Raw genomic sequence first — 20,599 nt, 5'->3', positions numbered from 1 at the left:
AGCCACCTGAGAACTCACCGATTTCGAGGCACTGCCTATGATGATGATAATGAAGCATCTTGGGATGTTTTACTATGTTAAATGCGCTATATAAATTCAAGTCGTTAGTGTAGTGCCCATATAGTGAGATCATCAGGGCGAAGTCATGGCAGATGGAAGTTAGCAGAGTTAAGGAAAGCACAATATGCATGACTCACAAACAGCTGAATTTGGGAGCAGGGAGAAGGAGAGTTGTGTCTTTAATTGGGCCAAGCAGTGATAGGCACTAGGGAATGGAATTGCTTTACAACCTGTCAGTCACCAGGATCAACAATAAACACTCCCAAGTCAGACGTATTAAGAACAGAAAAAATAGGAGCAGGAGTTGGCTATTCAGCCCCTCGAGCCTACTCCGCCATTCAATGCAATCATGGCTGATCTAAATCAACTCCACTTTGCCGGCTCCTCTCCACATTCCTTAATTCCATTAATATCCAAAAATCTATCGATCTTGGTCTTGAATATACTCAACGACTCAGCATCCACAGCCCTCTGGTGTAGAGAATTCCAAAGATTCACCACCCTCCGAGTGAAGAAATTTCTCCCCATTTCAGTCCTAAATGGCTGACCCCTGGTTATAGACTCCTCAGCCAGGGGAAACATCCTCCTTGCACCTAACCTATCAATCCCTGCGAGAATTTTGTATGTTTCAATGAGATCACCTCTCATTCTTCTAAACTCTATAGAATATAGGCCAAGTTTACTCAATCTATCTTCAAGACAATCCCCCCCATCCCAGGAATCAGTCTGGTGAACCTTCATTGCACTCCCTTCTATGCCAAGTATATCCTTCCTTATATTAAGAGATCAAACCGTACACAATACTCCAAGTGCAGTCTCACCAGGGCCCTATATATTTGTAGCAAGACGGCTTTACTCTTATACTCAAATCCTCTTGTAATAAAGGCCAACATACCATTTGCTTTCTTAATTGCTTGCTGTACCTGCATGTTAACTTTCAGTGATTTGTGTACAAGGACACCCAGGTCGCTCTGAACACCAACATTTCCCAATCTCTCACCATTTAAAAAAAAAACACTCAGCTTTTCTATTTCTCCACCTATATTCCATTTGTCATGTTCTTGCCCACTCACTTAGCCGATTTATATCCCCATAATATAAGAACATAAGAATTAGGAGCAGGAGTCGGCCATTCGGCCCCTCGAGCCTGCTCCTCCATTCAATGAGATCATGGCTGATCTTCGACCTCCTCCACTTTCCTGCCCAATCGATTTCCTGAATATCCAAAAAGCTATCGATCGCTGTCTTGAATGTACTCAAAGACTGAGCTGCCACAGCCCTCCGGGGTAGAAAATTCCAAAGTTTCGCCTACCTCTGCGTGAAGAGGTCCTAAATGACCGATCCCTTATTCGGAGACTGTGATCCCTAGTTCTAGACTCCTCAGCCAGAGGAAACATCCACCCTGCATCTACCCTGTAAGAATTTTGTATGTTTCAATGAGATCACCCCTCATTCTTCTGGAGCCTTTACAGTTAGCAGGCAAATTACACTTGCAGCCCATCAGTCTAGCCAAGGTTGAACACGTCCTAGAGGTCAACACATTGCATCCCCCAGCATCAGTCCTATGTCTTGCCAAGTCGCACTCAAAAATAGAACCAGGTTAAAATTAATCTGAAAGAAACCAAGAATGCTGGAAATCCATAACCTAAATGCTGGAACTCTGCAGGACAGTCGTAACCTGTGGCGGGAAGAAAGGTGCGGGTTAACATCTCAGGCTGATGATCTTTTGCCGGAATCCGACGAGAGGTTATGACGAAAGGTCATCGGCCTGAAATTTTAACCCTACCTCCTTGGGAGCCCAGAAGTTACATCAGCCCCAGGATTTGGAGGGGGTTACCACCACCATCAGGTGTGGCACTGACGTGCAAGAGTAAGGAGATCCCGAGTTTCGTCCCTAGTTTATGCATAAGAACATAAGAAAAAGGAGCAGGAGTCGGTCATTTGGCACTTTCGAGCCTGGTCCGCCATTCAATAAGATCGCAGCCGATCTGATCTTGGCCTCAACTCCACTTCCCTCCCCATAACAGAGTTAGATAATCTCAGCATGGCTTAGACACAGAGACAACAGGGAGCAAACGCACTCAAGCCAGAATTTGTGCTCCTAAACCGTGCCGGGGTTCGGGATTATGTCACCCATGGTGGAACAGCTGCCACATGCTCAGTATTGCGGCTTACCAAAAACAGAAATAGAGCAAGACATCAGCGTGTTGGAGGCTGTGGGAACAGCAGGGGTGTGAAAAGTACAAACACACCCTTGCAGTTCCCCATTAAGTGATGCATGCACGAAAACCCAAAGCCACTGTGCAGTCACATCTTGGCAGCGAGCTTTGTTTAGAAGTTCCTGTTCATATTTATTACAGCAACCACGCCCAGAGTGGCAGCTGCAGCTCAGTGGGTAGCACCCTCACCTCTAGGTCAGAGGTTTGTGGGTTCAAGCCCCACTCCAGGAACTTGAACACAAAAATCTAGGCTGACACTCCAGTGCAGTGCCGAGGGAACATTGCACTGTCCGAGGTCTTTCGGATGAGACATTAAACCAAGGCCCCATCTGCTCTCTCAGGTGGATGTTAAAGATTTCACGGGCACTATTTCAAAGAAGAGCAGGGGAGCTATCCCTGGAGTCCTGCCCAATACTTATCCCTCAATCAACAGAACAAAAACAGATTATCACATTACTGTTTGTGGGAGCTTCCTGTGCTCAAATTGGCTGCCGTGTTTCCCACATCATCACAGTGACTACATTCCAAAAGTACTTCATTGGCGGTAAAGCACTTCGAGATGTCCAGTGGTCATGAAAGGCGCAATAGTCTTTCGTTTTCTTTTCAGAGTGTGACTTCTGTTTGTGGAGAAAATGTTCCAAGTGCTTCTGAAGGCCGATTGAAGATTTTTTGTTGGAATAATACTTTTTTTTGGTACTTCTGCCGAGTTGCTGGGGTAGATTTTGGGTCTGGCTGGAGCATGAAGGACATCAGGCCGGGAGGATTGCACGCCACATTTCACTTCCATTCATTGAAACCAGGGCCGGCAGTGTGCAATCCAGACTTTCCTTTTGCACGTTCCACCCAGGGCATCGAAGGCCAGAACAGCCATGTCATTGGCCACTAATTCCGCCAAACCAGGTTTCCATGGCAATGTGGTTACTGCACATTTGGGGGGGTGGGGGGGGGGGGGGGAAGAAAGAGAAAGAGGGAGGTGGTCAGGGTAGAAATTCTACCGCTGTGCTCGTCAGCCAGCGATGCCAATGGATTGCTCAGTTTCAGTATCGCCAAGGCACTGGTCTTGGCTCAGTGGGTAGCACTTTTGCCTCAAAGTCAGAAAGTTGTATGTTCAAGTCCCACTTAAGAGACTGGAGCACAAAAGTCTAGGCGGGCACTCCTGGATCAGTACTGCACTGCTGGGGGTGCCGTCTTTCGGACGAGACGTTAAACCATCTCGGGTGGATGCAAAATATCCCATGGCACTATTTGAAGAGCAGGGGTGTTCTCCCCTGGTGTTTTGGCCAACAATTATCCCTCAACCAACATTGCTAAATACAGAGATTGCCTGGTCACTCATCGCATTGCTGTTTGTGGGACCTTGCTGTGCACAAAGTGGCTGCTACATTTCCTACATTACAACATTTAAGAGTATCTAAGCACTTTGTTACCTACCAAGTGGCCCCGCTGATGTCATAGGCAGTCCCTCAAAATCGAGGAAGAATTGCTTCCACTCACAGTGAGTTCTCAGGTGACGATACAGTCCAATATGGGAATTACAGTCTCTGTCACAGGTGGGGCAGACAGTCATTAAAAGGAAAAGTTGGGTGGGGAGTCTAGTTTGCCACACGCTCCTTCTGCTGCCTGCGCTTGTTTTCTGCATGTTCTCAGCGACGAGACTCAAGCTGCTCAATACCCTCCCGGATACTCTTCCTCCACTAGGGCGGTCTTGGGCCAGGGATTCCCAGGTGTCGGTGGGGATGTTGCACTTTATCAAGGAGGCTTTGAGAGTGTCGCTGAAACACTTCCTCTGCCCACCTGGGACTCGCCTGCCGTGTAGGATTTCAGAATGGAGCGCTCGCTTAGGGACTCTCGTGTCGGGCATGCGGACAATGTGGCTCGCCCAATGGAGCTGGTCAAGCGTGGTCAGTGCTTCGATATAAAATGTACTTTCTTTTCTTTCATAATGTCAGTCGGCAAAGGAGGATCATTGGCAACTCCAGTCAGGATTTCCACCGGCCACAATAATTCAGAACTGGGCCCAAGTCATTGAGAGAAGCAGCAGCTCTGGGACCAAACTCCTCAGGAGCTGAGAGAACACAGTTCCAACTTCGATTTGTAAATGAAGTCAGCACAAGGACAAGGCAGGACAGCAAATGCCTGGTCACCACCACTCGAGTCCAAACGGATTGCTCAGAGAGGTCCTTACGAGTCTTGGCAACAATTTGTAATACCAATGGTGGGGTTAATGTCCCGCATGTCAATGGTGTGTGAAGATGCAGAGCACGATTTGAACACGGCAAAGAGGCGGTGAATGGGTTAACACCTAGCGATGCCCCTCCCTCTCGGCGGGGGAAGAAAACCACAGAAAATGATGCAATTACAAGTTGGCGCTCCAAGTTCATTCACGAGCCAAGCATGAGCAATCAAAAAAGCTAATCACTCTCTGAAAGCGATTGCAAATACCAGGGACCAGCAGAGGAACAATAAACAAGGGGAGGTTTCACAAGACAAGCATTTTCACTTCATATCCAAATTTGGCAAAAGGTTGTGGTTGGCCATAGCTGAAGATGGTGTCTGGAGATTGGAGGTTGAAGGGTTCTCTCTCCCCACCCCACCCAGAGCAGCCACTGCCCACTGAGCAACCAAGGTTCACTAGATTGATTTCTGGGATGAGAGGATTGTCCCATGATGAGAAATTTGGACCTATACTAGAGGTCAGAAGAATGAGAGGTGATCTCGTTGAAACACGAGTGTTTCCCTTGGTTGGAGAGTCTAGAACTAGGGGTCATAGTTTCGTGATAAGGGGGTCGGCTATTTAAAACTGAGATGAGGAGGAATTTCTTCACTCAGGGTTGTGAGTCCTTAGAATTCTCTGCCCCAGAGGGCTGTGGGTGCTGAGTCATGGAGTATATTCAAGGTTTGGATAGATTTTTGGACTCTCGGGGAAACCAAGGGATATGGGGAAATGACAGGAAAGTGGAGTTGAGGTCGAAGTTCAGCCATGGTCTTATTGAATGGCGGAGTGGGCTCGAAGGACCAACTCCTGCTCCTATGTTCTTCACCAATGGATCTGCATTTCCAATGCAACGGTGCAGCAAGCGTTCTATTTATTTGAAAAGGCAAAGCAGTATCTCCATGACCCCCATTGCTGCTTCTCTATATCTACAATGGCCACAAAGCAGCCAGCGAGCTGCAATAGAGAGATTAACCCTTTCAGGAGAAGTGCACCTTCCCTTCAGATTTCCCCAATGGGCCAGTTGATAACTGCACCATCTGGTGTGAGACACTGAGAAAAAGACCAGGAGGATCCCAGGTTTGATCCTCCAAGTTACAATTCAAACAGGGCGGCAGGAAGAGGAAGAGAACTACAATTGGTTTCAGGGCACTTGGGCTGTGGAGGGCAGGCAGAGTTCATAGTCCCGATCACAGTTCAGTAACTTCACCTGGAGTACTGCGTACAGTTTTGGTCTCCGTATTTACGAAAGGATATACGTGCATTGGAGGCTGTTCAGAGAAGGTTCACTAGGTAGATGCCGGAGATGAGGGGGGTTGACTTATGAAGATAGGGCCGATACACATTGGAGTTCAGAAGAATGAGAGGTGATGTTATTGAAACATACAAGAGGGGGCTCAACAAGGTGGATGCAGAGAGGATATTTTCACTCATAGGGGAAACTAAAACTAGGGGACATAGTCTCAGAATTAGGGGCCACCCATTTAAAACTGAGATGAAGAGAATTTCTTCTGAGGGTTGTATTGGAGCAGGGAGGTCTTGCTGCAGTTGTACAGGGCCTTGGTGAGACCACACCTTGAGTATTGTGTGCATTTTTGGTCGTCTACTCAGAGGAAGGACGTGCTTGCTATTGACCGAGTACAGCGAAGATTCACTAGACTGATTCCCGGGATGGCAGGATGAACATATGAGGAAAGACTGGATCGGCTAGGCTTAAACTCACTGGAATTTAGAAGAATGAGGGGGTGATCTCATAGAAACTTATAAAATTCTGACAGGACTGGACAGGTTAGATGCAGGAAGAATGTTCCCGATGTTGGGGAAGTCCAGAACCAGGGGACACAGTCCAAGGATAAGGGGTAAGCCATATAGGACCGAGATGAGGAGAAACTTCTTCACTCAGAATTGTGAACCTGTGGCATTCTCTGCCACAGAAAGTTGTTCAGTTCATTGGACATATTCAAAAGGGAGTTAGATGTGGCCCTTACTGCTAAAGGTATGGAGAGAAGGCTGGGGTGGGGTACTGAGGTTGAATGATCAACCATGATCATATTGAATGGTGGTGCAGGCTTGAAGAGCCGAATGGCCTGCTCCTGCACCTATTTTCTATGTTTCTGTGTAAATCGGTGGCATCCTCTGCCCCAGAGAGCTGTGGAGGCTGGTTCATTGAATATATTCAAGGCAGAGAGAGACAGATTTTTGAACGATAAAGGGAGTAAAAGGTTATGGGAAGGGGCCAGGAAGTGGAGCCGAGTCCACGATCAGCCATGATCTCATTGATTGGCAGAGCAGGCTCGAGGGGCTAAAGGGCCGACTCCTATTTCTTATATTCTTTTGTTCACACAACCCCACTTCCCTCAACACGGTCAAGTAGCATACCGACACTCTGTGGGGCTAAGTTTCTGCCTTTCTGGAGCTAGAGTGTGTTCTTTCTCTCTCTTTCCTTCCTTCCCTCCCTGCCCTCTCCTCTCCCCATATTAGAACCCAGCCCTTTTGTTAGTCAACATTTTTTTGCTTCGTGAGGAAGGTATGTGGTTCATCATTCCTGCATTCCTGCATTTCCGCCTTCAGCAATGTTGGCTGCATTCAAAGAAATTCAGGGCCTTGTTGCCTAGGCTTGTACATGGAAGGATGGCTACAGGGACAGGACTATAAAAGGGTGGCAAGTACTGTTGAACCAGCAAGAGTCAACGACAATGGGAGAAGGAAGAGGAAGAAAGACAAAGTTTCAAAGTTGTATTTGACTCCAGGATCAGAGACCTCCATCCATCCTCAACCCACCCCCAACCCCCAACACACCAGAATAAATTTTACCCACAGATTTAAGCAGAGGCCCTGAACTCCATCCAAAGTTTGCAAGTCAAACACCAGTAAAAATCAAGGACTAACTACTCACAACTACCTAATTAGTCTGGCATCTGCAAGGCCTGAATAAATAAATCCATCCATCACTCCCTTCTCTCCCCTCAACCCCTCCCCAATTACAGTTGTTAGTGCATTTTCTAAAAAGATCATTTTACAGTCAATGGGGGTGGTCAGCAGTTCTCAGTATGAGCGGTGGACTATAAAAAGGGGAAAAAAAAGACTTGCATTTATATAGCACCTTTCACGTCCACCAGATGTCTCAAAGCACTTTACAGCCAATGAAGTGTACTTTCGGAGTGTAGTCACTGTTGTAATGTGGGAAACGTGCTAGCCAATTTGCAAACAGCAAGCTCCCACAAAAAGCAATGTGATCGTGACCAGGTAATCTGTTTTTGTTATGTTGATTGAGGGATAAATATTGGCCAGGACACTGGGGAGAACTCCCCCACTCTTCTTCGAAATAGTGCCATGGGTTCTTTTATGTCCACCTGGGAGGGCAAACGGGGCGTCGGTTTAACATCTCATTCAAGAGACGGCACCTCCAACAGTGCAGCACGCCCTCAGCACTGCACTGGGAGTGTCAGCCTGGATTCATCTGCTCAAGTCTCTGGAGTGGTACTTGAACCCAGAGGCTACCCACTGAGCCACAGCTGACACTACAGTGGAGTGGTAGAAAATGCTCAACAGGGCCTGCCAGAGAGAAAAAAAAACCTTTTCATTCTGGATAAAAATTAACAGCCCCAATTTTAACCACAAACCTGGGTCAGGTTCTGGGCGGGCGCCCACTTGAAGTGTAAAAGTCAAGGTGGGGGTAAAACAACTTGCATTTATATCGTGCAGATGTTCCCAAACTTTTACTGCGTACCATTTCCAGATTTGCCCACAGGTTTTAGACTGGACAGTTGCTAGGCAACTGAAATCATGCTGTAGCATACGGTGATTGGAGGCGAGGGCACTGTACCGTATCATCTCGATCAGTGTTCTCAGCGGTACATCTTGAAGTAAAATGAACCACTTCATACAACAAATGCCCACAGAGTTTGGGCTTTTTCTGAGTAATCAATTATAAAAATGCAGTAAATAATAAATACAATCTACCATTAGATAACTTCTCCTGCATAAAACCCTCCCACCCCCAAGATGTCCCGTGTACCAGTTTGGGAACCCGATATACCATATTTATGGCTACATCAGAACGTTGCACAAGAGCATGAACAACATTTGTTGGAGCTCCACTGGGAGATATTAGGTCAGGTGACAATCATCATCATAGGCAGTCCCTCAAATCGAGGATGACTTGCTTCCACGCCAAAAAGGGATGGGTACACAAGTGTTTCAATGAAGGACCTAATATTGATTTGGTTGATCTCGAGCTATATGCTGAAGGGTGGAAGATGCCGGTGCGTGGATTTAAAAAAAAAAAACATGTGGTGGCCATTGCACACCAGCCACCACACGGGCATGACAGAGCTAGGTTTTGGTCCAGTGGCAAGGATTAACCGAGAGATGTAGGTCCTAAGGGGCATCTCAAGAGGAAAGAGAGGTAGAGGGGCGGAGAAGTTTAGGGATGGAATTAGAGCTTGGGGCCTTGGCAGCTAAAGGCATGGCCGGCAAAGGTGGAGCGATTAAAATCGCAGATGCTCAGGAGGCCAGAATTAGAGGAATGCAGAGTTCTCGAAGAGCTGTAGGAGGGTTACAGAGAAAGGGAGGGGGCGAGGCCAAGAGGCATTTAAAAACAAGCGTGAAAATATATATATTTTTTTAAACCGAGGCGTTGATCAACCAGAAGCCAATGTAGGTCAGTGAGCAAAGGGGGTGATGGGTGAATGGGACTTGGTGCGCGTTAGGACACGGGACAGCAGAATCTGACTCAAACTGGTCTAGATTCTGCCAGATGGGTCAGGTTTAAATTGCGGCCAGAGTTTTGGAACACAGTGCGGTGGGGAACAGAATGGGCCTGAAACGGAGGCATTTTTTTTTTTATATACAGAGTTTGGAACACATCAAGATCAGTCTTGGCTTTAAAGTTTGGGTGGGGCAGGCGCTAGAAACAAAACCAAAATCATAGGACGGTTACAGCACGGAAGGTGATCATTCAGCCGGTCGAGCCCATGCCAGCTCTCTGCAAGAGCACTTCAGATAGTCCCACGTCCTCGCCCTTTCCCCGTAGCCCTGCAAATTTCCTTTGCCCTTTCAGGAATTTATCCAACTCCCTTTTGAAAGCCATGATGGAGTCTGCCTCCACCACCCTCTCAGGCAGTGCATTCCAGATCCTAAGCACGCGCTGCATAAAAAAGTTTTTCCTCATGTCGCTTTTGGTTCTTCTGACAATCACCTTGAATCTCTGTCCTCGGGTTCTCGCCCCTTCAGCCAAAGGGGAACAGTTTCCCTCGATCTACTTTGTCCAGACCCCTCATGATTTTGAACACCACTGTCAGATTTCCGCTCAACCTTCGCTGCTCCGAGAACAACCCCAGTTTCTCCACATAACTGAAGTCCCTCATCCCTGGAATCAGTCTTAAATCTCTTCCGCATCTTCTCAAAGGCCTTCACATCCTTCCTAAAGTGCAGTGCCCAGAATTGGACACAATACTCCAGTTGAGGCGGAACCAGTGTTTTATAAAAGGTTCATCGTAATTTCCTTGTACTCTTATACATGAAGCCATGGTGGGCGGGGTGGGGGGGGGGGGAGAGGAGGGAGAGGTGTGGTCTGGTCAAGGGTTGCCAGCTCTGGTTGGACATATTCCTAGAGGAATCATCACATGACCTTTCACCTCCAACCACCCCACCCAACATTCCCATCCTCATGGCACCGTCCCCAGCTAATCGTAAAGCTCATTGACCATCATCCAATTAGATGATTTCTGACCATCGAGTCAGCTCCTTCCCACACTCCCCCAATATTTTTATAACTAGTAAAAAAGCATTTTATTTTTCAAAAATTTTTTTTTATAAATGTATTAAAGTCCCAAAATTTTTAGCCTTTAATTCCTGGAGACTCCAGGGCAATCTTGGAGGTGTTGGCATCGCGACTAATGTCTGGTGCCAATTGACCCAGTGGATCTGTAGCACAAGAGTGAACGGTTGGAAACAAGAAAAAATAATTTAAAAGCATCCTTCCATTGTGGCCACAGGCAGAGTAATGTCCTTCTCCAATTACAATTATGTACTCACACTGGAGAGGGGAGAGAGAAATGCTTCTTAGAAAAGCTAGACTCCGTGCACGATAAGTGACAGAAAAAAAAGAGACGACTTTAAAAAGACAAGATTGCAGGCAGAGGTCAAGAGGCAAATACTTCCACCTACAATAATGCAACAGAGGCTTTTAGGCCCGTTCACAGTTGTCACGGTTACCAACTGGCAAATTCTAATGCTTCACACTTGAGTTACTCAAGAGAAACCGCCCCAGGGAGGCACATCCAGGAGAATGTCAGCTTCAAATGGATAATGAGGGCTGCTTTTCTTTTAAAAATATAAAAAGCACAAGGAAATGAGAACCAATCTCAGAAAGTGCAAAGACTTAGCTAGAACAGTGTCTGGAAGACTTTTACAAGTGCTTCTCAGCAGTAAATAATCCATTTCCAAAGTAACATTTTCATCTTTGAATGCACGTCAGTGATGCATGATTATGCAAAGCTCACTCAAGTTTTTGGTGTTTTTCCCCCTTCCAAGTGAATAAAGACAATTGAAAAAATGAAAATACAAGTTCAAATCATGCAGCACATCTCAATTCGTAACATATTACACGAGAAAGTACCGCTCACAACCTCCTCTCCCCATAGGCATAAAATGGCCACTTTGATCCTTGATGGTCCAAAGACGAACAAAATGGCCAAATTGTTGACCTTTGCAAGTAGCTAGTGTAGCTCTTCCAACTTCCCATTCATAAAATGCCTCACATTTGGAGGGGGGTCCTTCCATCCTCTGCATTAAGAGTTTATGATAGTCCATAGATTTTGGGGAGGGGGGGGGGGGGAAACATAGAAACATAGAAACATAGAAAATAGGTGCAGGAGCAGGCCATTCAGCCCTTCTAGCCTGCACCGCCATTCAACGAGTTCATGGCTGAACATGAAACTTCAGTACCCACTTCCTGCTTTCACGCCATACCCCTTGATCCCCCGAGTACTAAGGACTTCATCTAACTCCCTTTTGAATATATTTAGTGAATTGGCCTCAACTACTTCCTGTGGTAGAGAATTCCACAGGTTCACCACTCTCTGGGTGAAGAAGTTTCTCCTTATCTCGGTCCTAAATGGCTTACCCCTTATCCTTAGACTGTGACCCCTGGTTCTGGACTTCCCCAACATTGGGAACATTCTTCCTGCATCCAACCTGTCCAAACCCGTCAGAATTTTAAACGTTTCTATGAGGTCCCCTCTCACTCTTCTGAACTCCAGTGAATACAAGCCCAGTTGATTCAGTCTTTCTTGATAGGTCAGTCCCACCATCCCGGGAATCAGTCTGGTGAATCTTCGCTGCACTCCCTCAACAGCAAGTATGTCCTTCCTCAAGTTAGGAGACCAAAACTGTACACAATACTCCAGGTGTGGCCTCACCAAGGCCTTGTACAACTGTAGCAACACCTCCCTGCCCCTGTACTCAAATCCCCTCGCTATGAAGGCCAACATGCCATTTGCTTTCTTAACCGCCTGCTGTACCTGCATGCCAACCTTCAATGACTGATGTACCATGACACCCAGGTCTCGTTGCACCTTCCCTTTTCCTAATCTGTCACCATTCAGATAATAGTCTGTCTCTCTGTTTTTACCACCAAAGTGGATAACCTCACATTTATCCACATTATACTTCATCTGCCACGCATTTGCCCACTCACCTAACCTATCCAAGTCACTCTGTAGCCTCATAGCATCCTCCTCGCAGCTCACACTGCCACCCAACTTAGTGTCATCCGCAAATTTGGAGATACTACATTTAATCCCTTCGTCTAAATCATTAATGTATAATGTAAACAGCTGGGGCCCCAGCACAGAACCCTGCGGTACCCCACTAGTCACTGCCTGCCATTCCGAAAAGTACCCATTTACTCCTACTCTTTGCTTCCTGTCTGACAACCAGTTCTCAATCCACGTCAGCACACTACCCCCAATCCCATGTGCTTTAACTTTGCACATTAATCTCCTGTGTGGGACCTTGTCGAAAGCCTTCTGAAAGTCCAAATATACCACATCAACTGGTACTCCTTTGTCCACTTTATTGGAAACATCCTCAAAAAATTCCAGAAGATTTGTCAAACATGATCTCCCTTTTACAAATCCATGCTGACTTGGACCTATCATGTCACCATTTTCCAAATGCGCTGCTATGACATCCTTAATAATTGATTCCATCATTTTACCCACTACTGAGGTCAGGCTGACCGGTCTATAATTCCCTGCTTTCTCTCTCCCTCCTTTTTTAAAAAGTGGGGTTACATTGGCTACCCTCCACTCGATAGGAACTGATCCAGAGTCAATGGAATGTTGGAAAATGACTGTCAATGCATCCGCTATTTCCAAGGCCACCTCCTTAAGTACTCTGGGATGCAGTCCATCAGGCCCTGGGGATTTATCGGCCTTCAATCCCATCAATTTCCCCAACACAATTTCCCGACTAATAAAGATTTCCCTCAGTTCCTCCTCTTTAATAGACCCTCTGACCACTTTTATATCCGGAAGGTTGTTTGTGTCTTCCTTAGTGAATACTGAACCAAAGTACTTGTTCAATTGGTCTGCCATTTCTTTGTTCCCCGTTATGACTTCCCCTGATTCTGACTGCAGGGGACCTACGTTTGTTTTTACTAACCTCTTTCTCTTTACATACCTATAGAAACTTTTGCAATCCGCCTTAATGTTCCCTGCAAGCTTCTTCTCGTACTCCATTTTCCCTGCCCTAATCAAACCCTTTGTCCTCCTCTGCTGAGTTCTAAATTTCTCCCAGTCCTCAGGTTCGCTGCTATTTCTGGCCAATTTGTATGCCACTTCCTTGGCTTTAATACTATCCCTGATTTCCCTAGATAGCCACGGTTGAGCCACCTTCCCTTTTTTATTTTTACGCCAGACAGGAATGTACAATTGTTGTAATTCATCCATGCGTTCTCTAAATGTCTGCCATTGCCCATCCACAGTCAACCCCTTAAGTATCATTAGCCAATCTATCTTAGCCAATTCATGCCTCATACCTTCAAAGTTACCCTTCTTTAAGTTCTGGACCATGGTCTCTGAATTAACTGTTTCATTCTCCATCCTAATGCAGAATTCCACCATATTATGGTCACTCTTCCCCAAGGGGCCTCGCACAATGAGATTGCTAATTAATCCTCTCTCATTACACAACACCCAGTCTAAGATGGCCTCCCCCCTAGTTGGTTCCTCGACATATTGGTCTAGAAAACCATCCCTTATGCATTCCAGGAAATCCTCCTCCACCGTATTGCTTCCAGTTTGGCTAGCCCAATCTATGTGCATATTAAAGTCACCCATTATAACTGCTGCACCTTTATTGCATGCACTCCTAATTTCCTGTTTGATGCCCTCCCCAACATCACTACTACTGTTTGGAGGTCTGTACACAACTCCCACTAACGATTTTTGCCCTTTAGTGTTCTGCAGCTCCACCCATATAGATTCCACATCATCCAAGCTAATGTCTTTCCTAACTATTGCATTAATCTCCTCTTTAACCAGTAATGCTACCCCACCTCCTTTTCCTTTTATTCTATCCTTCCTGAATGTTGAATACCCCTGGATGTTGAGTTCCCAGCCCTGATCATCCTGGAGCCACGTCTCCGTAATCCCAATCACATCATATTTGTTAACATCTATTTGCACAATTAATTCATCCACCTTATTGCGGATACTCCTTGCATTAAGACACAAAGCCTTCAGGCTTGTTTTTTTAACACCCTTTGTCCTTTTAGAATTTTGCTGTACAGTGGCCCTTTTTGTTCTTTGCCTTGGGTTTCTCTGCCCTCCACTTTTCCTCATCTCCTTTCTGTCTTTTGCTTTTGCTTCCTTTTTGTCTCCCTCTGTCTCCCTGTATAGGTTCCCATCCCCCTGCAATATTAGTTTAACTCCTCCCCAACAGCACTAGCAAACACTCCCCCTAGGACATTGGTTCCGGACCTGCCCAGGTGCAGACCGTCCAGTTTGTACTGGTCCCACCTCCCCCAGAACCGGTTCCAATGCCCCAAGAATTTGAATCCCTCCCTGCTGCACCACTGCTCAAGCCATGTATTCATCTGCGCTATCCTGTGATTCCTACTCTGACTAGCACGTGGCACTGGTAGCAATCCCGAGATTACTACTTTTGAGGTCCTACTTTTTAATTTAGCTCCTAGCTCCTTAAATTCTTTTCGTAGGACCTCATCCCTTTTTTTACCTATGTCGTTGGTACCAATGTGCACCACGACAACTGGCTGTTCTCCCTCCCATTTCAGAATGTCCTGCACCCGCTCCGAGACATCCTTGACCCTTGCACCAGGGAGGCAACATACCATCCTGGAGTCTCGGTTGCGTCCGCAGAAACGCCTATCTATTCCCCTCACCATCGAATCCCCTATCACTATCGCGCTCCCACTCTTTTTCCTGCCCTCCTTTGCAGCAGAGCCACCTACGGTGCCATGAACTTGGCTGCTGCTGCCCTCCCCTGATGAGTCATCCTCCCCAACAGTACTCAAAGCAGTGTATCTGTTTTGCAGGGGGATGACCACAGGGGACTCCTGCACTATCTTTCTTGCACTGCTCTTCCTGTTGGTCTTCCATTCCATATCTGGCTGTGGACCCTTCTCCTGTGGTAAGACCAATTCACTACACGTGATACTCACGTCATTCTCAGCATCGTGGATGCTCCAGAGTGAATCCACCTTCAGCTCCAATTCTGCAACGCGGACCGTCAAGAGCTCGAGGCGGATACACTTCCCACACACGTAGTCGTCAGGGACACCGGAAGTGTCCCCGAGTTCCCACATGGTACAGGAGGAGCATATCACATGACTGAGCTCTCCTGCCATGTCTTAACCTTAGATACCCTTAAATTGGTAATAACAATGTTATAGTTCACTTACTGATATAAAAAATAAAAGAAAAGCTACTCACCCAACACCAGCCAATCACTTACCCCATTGGCTGTGACGTCACTTTTTGATTACTTTCTACTTCTATTTTGCTTTCTCTCCCGCTGTAGCTGCACCAGTATGCTTTTGATAGGTCGCTCCCCTCTCACCAACTGCCGCTGGCTCTCGATCTCCCGCTGGGCTTTTGATAGGTCGCTCCCCTCTCACCAACTGCCGCTGGCTCTCGATCTCCCGCTGGGCTTTTGATAGGTCGCTCCCCTCTCACCAACTGCCGCTGGCTCTCGATCTCCCGCTGGGCTTTTGATAGGTCGCTCCCCTCTCACCAACTGCCGCTGGCTCTCGATCTCCCGCTGGGCTTTTGACAGGTCGCTCCCCTCTCACCAACTGCCGCTGGCTCTCGATCTCCCGCTGGGCTTTTGATAGGTCGCTCCCCTCTCACCAACTGCCGCTGGCTCTCGATCTCCCGCTGGGCTTTTGATAGGTCGCTCCCCTCTCACCAACTGCCGCTGGCTCTCGATCTCCCGCTGGGCTTTTGATAGGTCGCTCCCCTCTCACCAACTGCCGCTGGCTCTCGATCTCCCGCTGGGCTTTTGACAGGTCGCTCCCCTCTCACCAACTGCCGCTGGCTCTCGATCTCCCGCTGGGCTTTTGACAGGTCGCTCCCCTCTCACCAACTGCCGCTGGCTCTCGATCTCCCGCTGGGCTTTTGACAGGTCGCTCCCCTCTCACCAACTGCCGCTGGCTCTCGATCTCCCGCTGGGCTTTTGACAGGTCGCTCCCCTCTCACCAACTGCCGCTGGCTCTCGATCTCCCGCTGGGCTTTTGACAGGTCGCTCCCCTCTCACCAACTGCCGCTGGCTCTCGATCTCCCGCTGGGCTTTTGACAGGTCGCTCCCCTCTCACCAACTGCCGCTGGCTCTCGATCTCCCGCTGGGCTTTTGACAGGTCGCTCCCCTCTCACCAACTGCCGCTGGCTCTCGATCTCCCGCTGGGCTTTTGACAGGTCGCTCCCCTCTCACCAACTGCCGCTGGCTCTCGATCTCCCGCTGGGCTTTTGACAGGTCGCTCCCCTCTCACCAACTGCCGCTGGCTCTCGATCTCCCGCTGGGCTTTTGACAGGTCGCTCCCCTCTCACCAAGTGGGGGCATAAATCAGCACCTGAATCCCATGAGGTTTTTTTTTTAAAAACCCTCCAAAAAACTTACCTCAGGTTGGTGGGTTTGCCCACGGTTTGTGTGTGAAGTGCTCGACAGAAGTTGAATTATTATAAAGAGCTTTCCCTCATGGTCCCTTTCCTTCTCCCCACCCCCACATCAGCCTTGCTTAACCATTCCCAGGGGAAAGCAGGTCTTGACTGGTTTCCAATGTTCTCCAGGTACTAATTGCCAGAAAGTGCAACAGGACTGGCCATGGTGACCACTGCCTTGCTTTGGTTTAGAACATTAGATATGATCAGAGAATCAGCATCACCTGCCGTTGCCATAAGTGGCCCTCGTCTTCCTATGATCCAAAGCGTATACATTTCTGCTCAATATCTAGGTAATGACTACAAGCTCCAGGAAATCTAAAATCGATCTCAGGCTAGAATATACTCAAAAGGTGAAGCACCCACAGGTCTCTGGGGCAGTGAATTCCAAAGATTCACAACCCTCCGAGTAAAGACATTTTTCCTCATCCCAGTCTCAAATGTGTCCAGAGTTCTAGACTCTCCAGCTATGGAAAACAGCCTCTCAGCATCTACCCTGTCAATCCCCCTCAAAATCTTGTACATTTCAGCGAGGTTACCTCATTCTTCTAAACTCCAGAGTATAGGTCCATCCTACTCATATTTCCCCTCTAAACATCAGATCTTAAGATGCAAATTCAGTTCTTGCACATGGAACAGGCTACCATTTGAAACCTAGTTCATCAAAGCAGGGTCAGCTGTGGCTCAGTGGGTAGCTCTCTCTCGCCTCCGAATCAAAAGGTTGTCGACTCAAGTCTCACTCCAGGGTCTTGAGCACATAAATCTAGTCCGACACTCCTAGTGCAGTGCTGTGGGAGCGCTGCACGGTCAGAGATGCCGTCTTTCAGATGAGACGTTAAACGGAGACCTATAAGCTCTCAGGTGGATGTAAAAGATCCCGTGGCACTATTTTGAAGAAGAGCAGGGGAGTTATCCAGGTATCCTGGGGCCAATATGTATCCCTCAAATCAACATAACAAAAAAACACAGATTATCTGATCATGATCACATTGCTGTTTGTGGGAGCTTGCATGTGCACAAATTGTCTGACATGTTTCCCACATTACAACAATGACTGCACTCCAAAAGTACTTCATTGGCTGTAAAGCACTTTGAGACGTCCAGTGGTCGTGAAAGGTGCTGTATAAATCCAAGTATTTTTACCTTGCCGTCTCTCTACCTCTCTTTCCTCCTTGAAGACGCTTCTTAAAACCTACTTCTTTGGTCAACTATCGGAATTTCTTCTTGTGGCGCGGTGTCAAATTTATTTGTGTGTGTCTTATAGCACTCCTATGAAGCGCCTTGGGAAATTTTACCATGTTAAAGGCACTATACAAATACTTCTTGTTGTTTGCTGTAGACTGCTTTCTGAAGCAAGCTCACCCATAGAAATATGACCTAAACCACTTTGAAGTTGGGCAGAAGAAAAAGGCAATGGATCTCGTTGCATCTCATAAATTACATTAGGTCTACAGCCATCAATCACCAATTGGCGAGTTGAAAATTACTAGGGATGCTTCAATGGCTCCAAAACAATTAACGCCTCCCGCAACCCACTGCTTTTGACTTGGACAACTCACCTGTGTTGTGTCATGTATAATGTAATTTCTGGACTGTATTGCAATGTATCGTGGAAAGAAATGCAAGTGTGTTCTCATCATTTCCATATACTGCTTTCATCTGTATAGTGCTATGTGTAACGTGATTTGTGGACTGTATTACAATGCATCTTCGAATGTAATGTAATCAAATGTACTGTATGGAATTGCTGACAGCATGATCCTCAGCAACGGATCCATCACAGACCCAATTCATATCCGGACCGGGGTCAAGCAGGGCTGAGTCATCGCCCCAACCCTCTTCTCAATCTTCTTCGCTGCCATGCTCCACCTCACAGTTGATTAGCTCCACTCCAGCGGGGAGCTTAATTACAGAACCAGTGGGAAGCTGTTCAACCTTCACTGTCTCCAGGCCAGGTCCAAGACCAAGACCACTCCAACCTCTGTCGTCGAGTTACAGTACGTGGACAACACCTGCCTCTGTGCACACACAGAGACTGAACTCCAGGACATAGTCGAAGTATTTACCGAGGCATATAAAAGCATGGGCCTTATGCTAAACATTAGTAAGACAAAGGTCCTACACCAGCCTGTCCTCGCCGCACAGCACTGCCCCCCAATCATCAAGATCCACGGCGTGGCCCTGTACAATGTGGACCACTTCCCCTATCTCGGGAGTCTCCAATCAACGAGAGCAGGCATTGATGATGAGATCCAACACCGCCTCCAGTGCGCCAGTGCAGCCTTCGGCCGCCTGAGGAAAAGAGGGTTTGAAGACCAGTCCCTCAAAACTGTCACCAAGCTCATGGCCTACAGGACTGTAGTAATACCCGCCCTCCTATATGGCTCAGAGATGTGGACCATGTACAGTAGACACCTCAAATCACTGGAGAAATACCACCAGCGATGTCTCCGCAAGATCCTGCAAATCTCCTGGGAGGACTGATGCACAAACATTAGCGTCCTCATCCAGGCCAACATCCCCAGCATTGAAGCACTGACCACACTTGATCAGCTCCACTGGGCAGGCCACATAGTTTACATGCCAGACACAAGACTCCCAAAACAAGCGCTCTACTCGTAACTCGTCCACGGCAAACGAGCCAAAGGTGGGCAGAGGAAACGTTACAAGGACACCCTCAAAGCCTCCCTGATAAAGTGCGACATCCCCACTGACACCTAGGAGACTGCCCCAAGTGGAGGAAGTGCATCCGGGAGGGCACTGAGCTCGAGTATCGTGGCCGAGAGCATGCAGAAATCAAGCGCAGGCAGCGGAAGGAGCGTGCAGCAAACCAGGCTCCCTGCCCACCCTTTCCCTCAACGACTGTCTGTCCCACCTGTGACAGAGACTGTGGTTCTCGTATTGGACTGTCCAGCCACCTAAGAACTCATGCTAAGAGTGGAAGCAAGTCTTCCTCGATCCCGAGGGACTGCCTATGATGTACTGAATGGTTTCCAATTGAATTATAACATTTTTCACATGAATAAAGTATATAATTTTGAAACAAAAAAAACTCCTTTGTTGACTTAGATTCCACATCATTAAAATTTCCATCCAGACATACTCTGATCTTTAGGTGTTAACCCCTTACCTGCTGTTTCTATCAACACAGCATCCAAAGCAAAAATTGAGAAAAATGCATCTTCATTTCACTGCTTCACTTGTTTGGGGGAAACTGCACAGCGAGACACAGGATCGCACAAGCACATGCCCACAACCGGCTTTACCTAAACACCAACTACAGCCTAGACCTCAGTCTTTCAGGATGAGATGTTAGAGTCCCCGTTTGCCCTCTTGGATGGACGTAAAAGATCCCATGGCATTATCCAAAAGAAGAGTGGGAGGGTGGGTTGTCTCTGGTGTCCTGAGCCAATAGTTAATCGCTCAACCAACATCACTAAAAAAATAAATGGTGGCCTAGTCATTTATCACATTGCTGTTTATGGGACCACTTCAAAAAAGGTACTTGTGAAAAGCACTACATAAATGCCAGTTCTTTCTTTCAGCAACCTTCTGTTTAGTGTGGCAACATTTCCGGGAAGGGATTGTGGAGGTCAGAATACAAACAAGAATAAAACAAGTTTGCTATCGTACAGTCGACAATTATGACAGCAATGCTGAAACACAAATCAAAAGATTACAGGATCCATCAATGCACTGCAGTCTCTAGAATTATTGGCTAAAGCTAGCACCCAATGCAGCTGATGTACTCCAGTGAGCACCAGTGCTCACCATGATATTACCTCCTTACTCCTGGAAAATTTGATTTAACCACTCGATGGTGGTTACGTGAGGTGGGGAGGGGGAAGGAAAGAAAGTAGGGAAGAAAAGCAAAGCAAATAAATCTTGGAAGGTGGCAGGACAAACTAACAAAGCAGACAAGA

General features: G+C 47.2%; 1 protein-coding gene across 1 annotated transcript in view; it reads right to left on the bottom strand.

Moving 5' to 3' along the window:
* The window catches only part of LOC139229751 (N(G),N(G)-dimethylarginine dimethylaminohydrolase 1-like), a 90,608-nt gene that overhangs the window by 36,702 nt on the left and 33,307 nt on the right, over positions 1-20,599 (bottom strand). The gene's annotated exons all lie outside the window — the stretch shown is intronic.

The sequence above is a fragment of the Pristiophorus japonicus genome, chromosome 19 (genome assembly GCF_044704955.1).
Source record: "Pristiophorus japonicus isolate sPriJap1 chromosome 19, sPriJap1.hap1, whole genome shotgun sequence".
Classification (NCBI taxonomy): domain Eukaryota; kingdom Metazoa; phylum Chordata; class Chondrichthyes; family Pristiophoridae; genus Pristiophorus; species Pristiophorus japonicus.
Note: the sequence above shows the minus strand (reverse complement) of the source record. Positions and strands in the feature narration are given on the sequence as shown.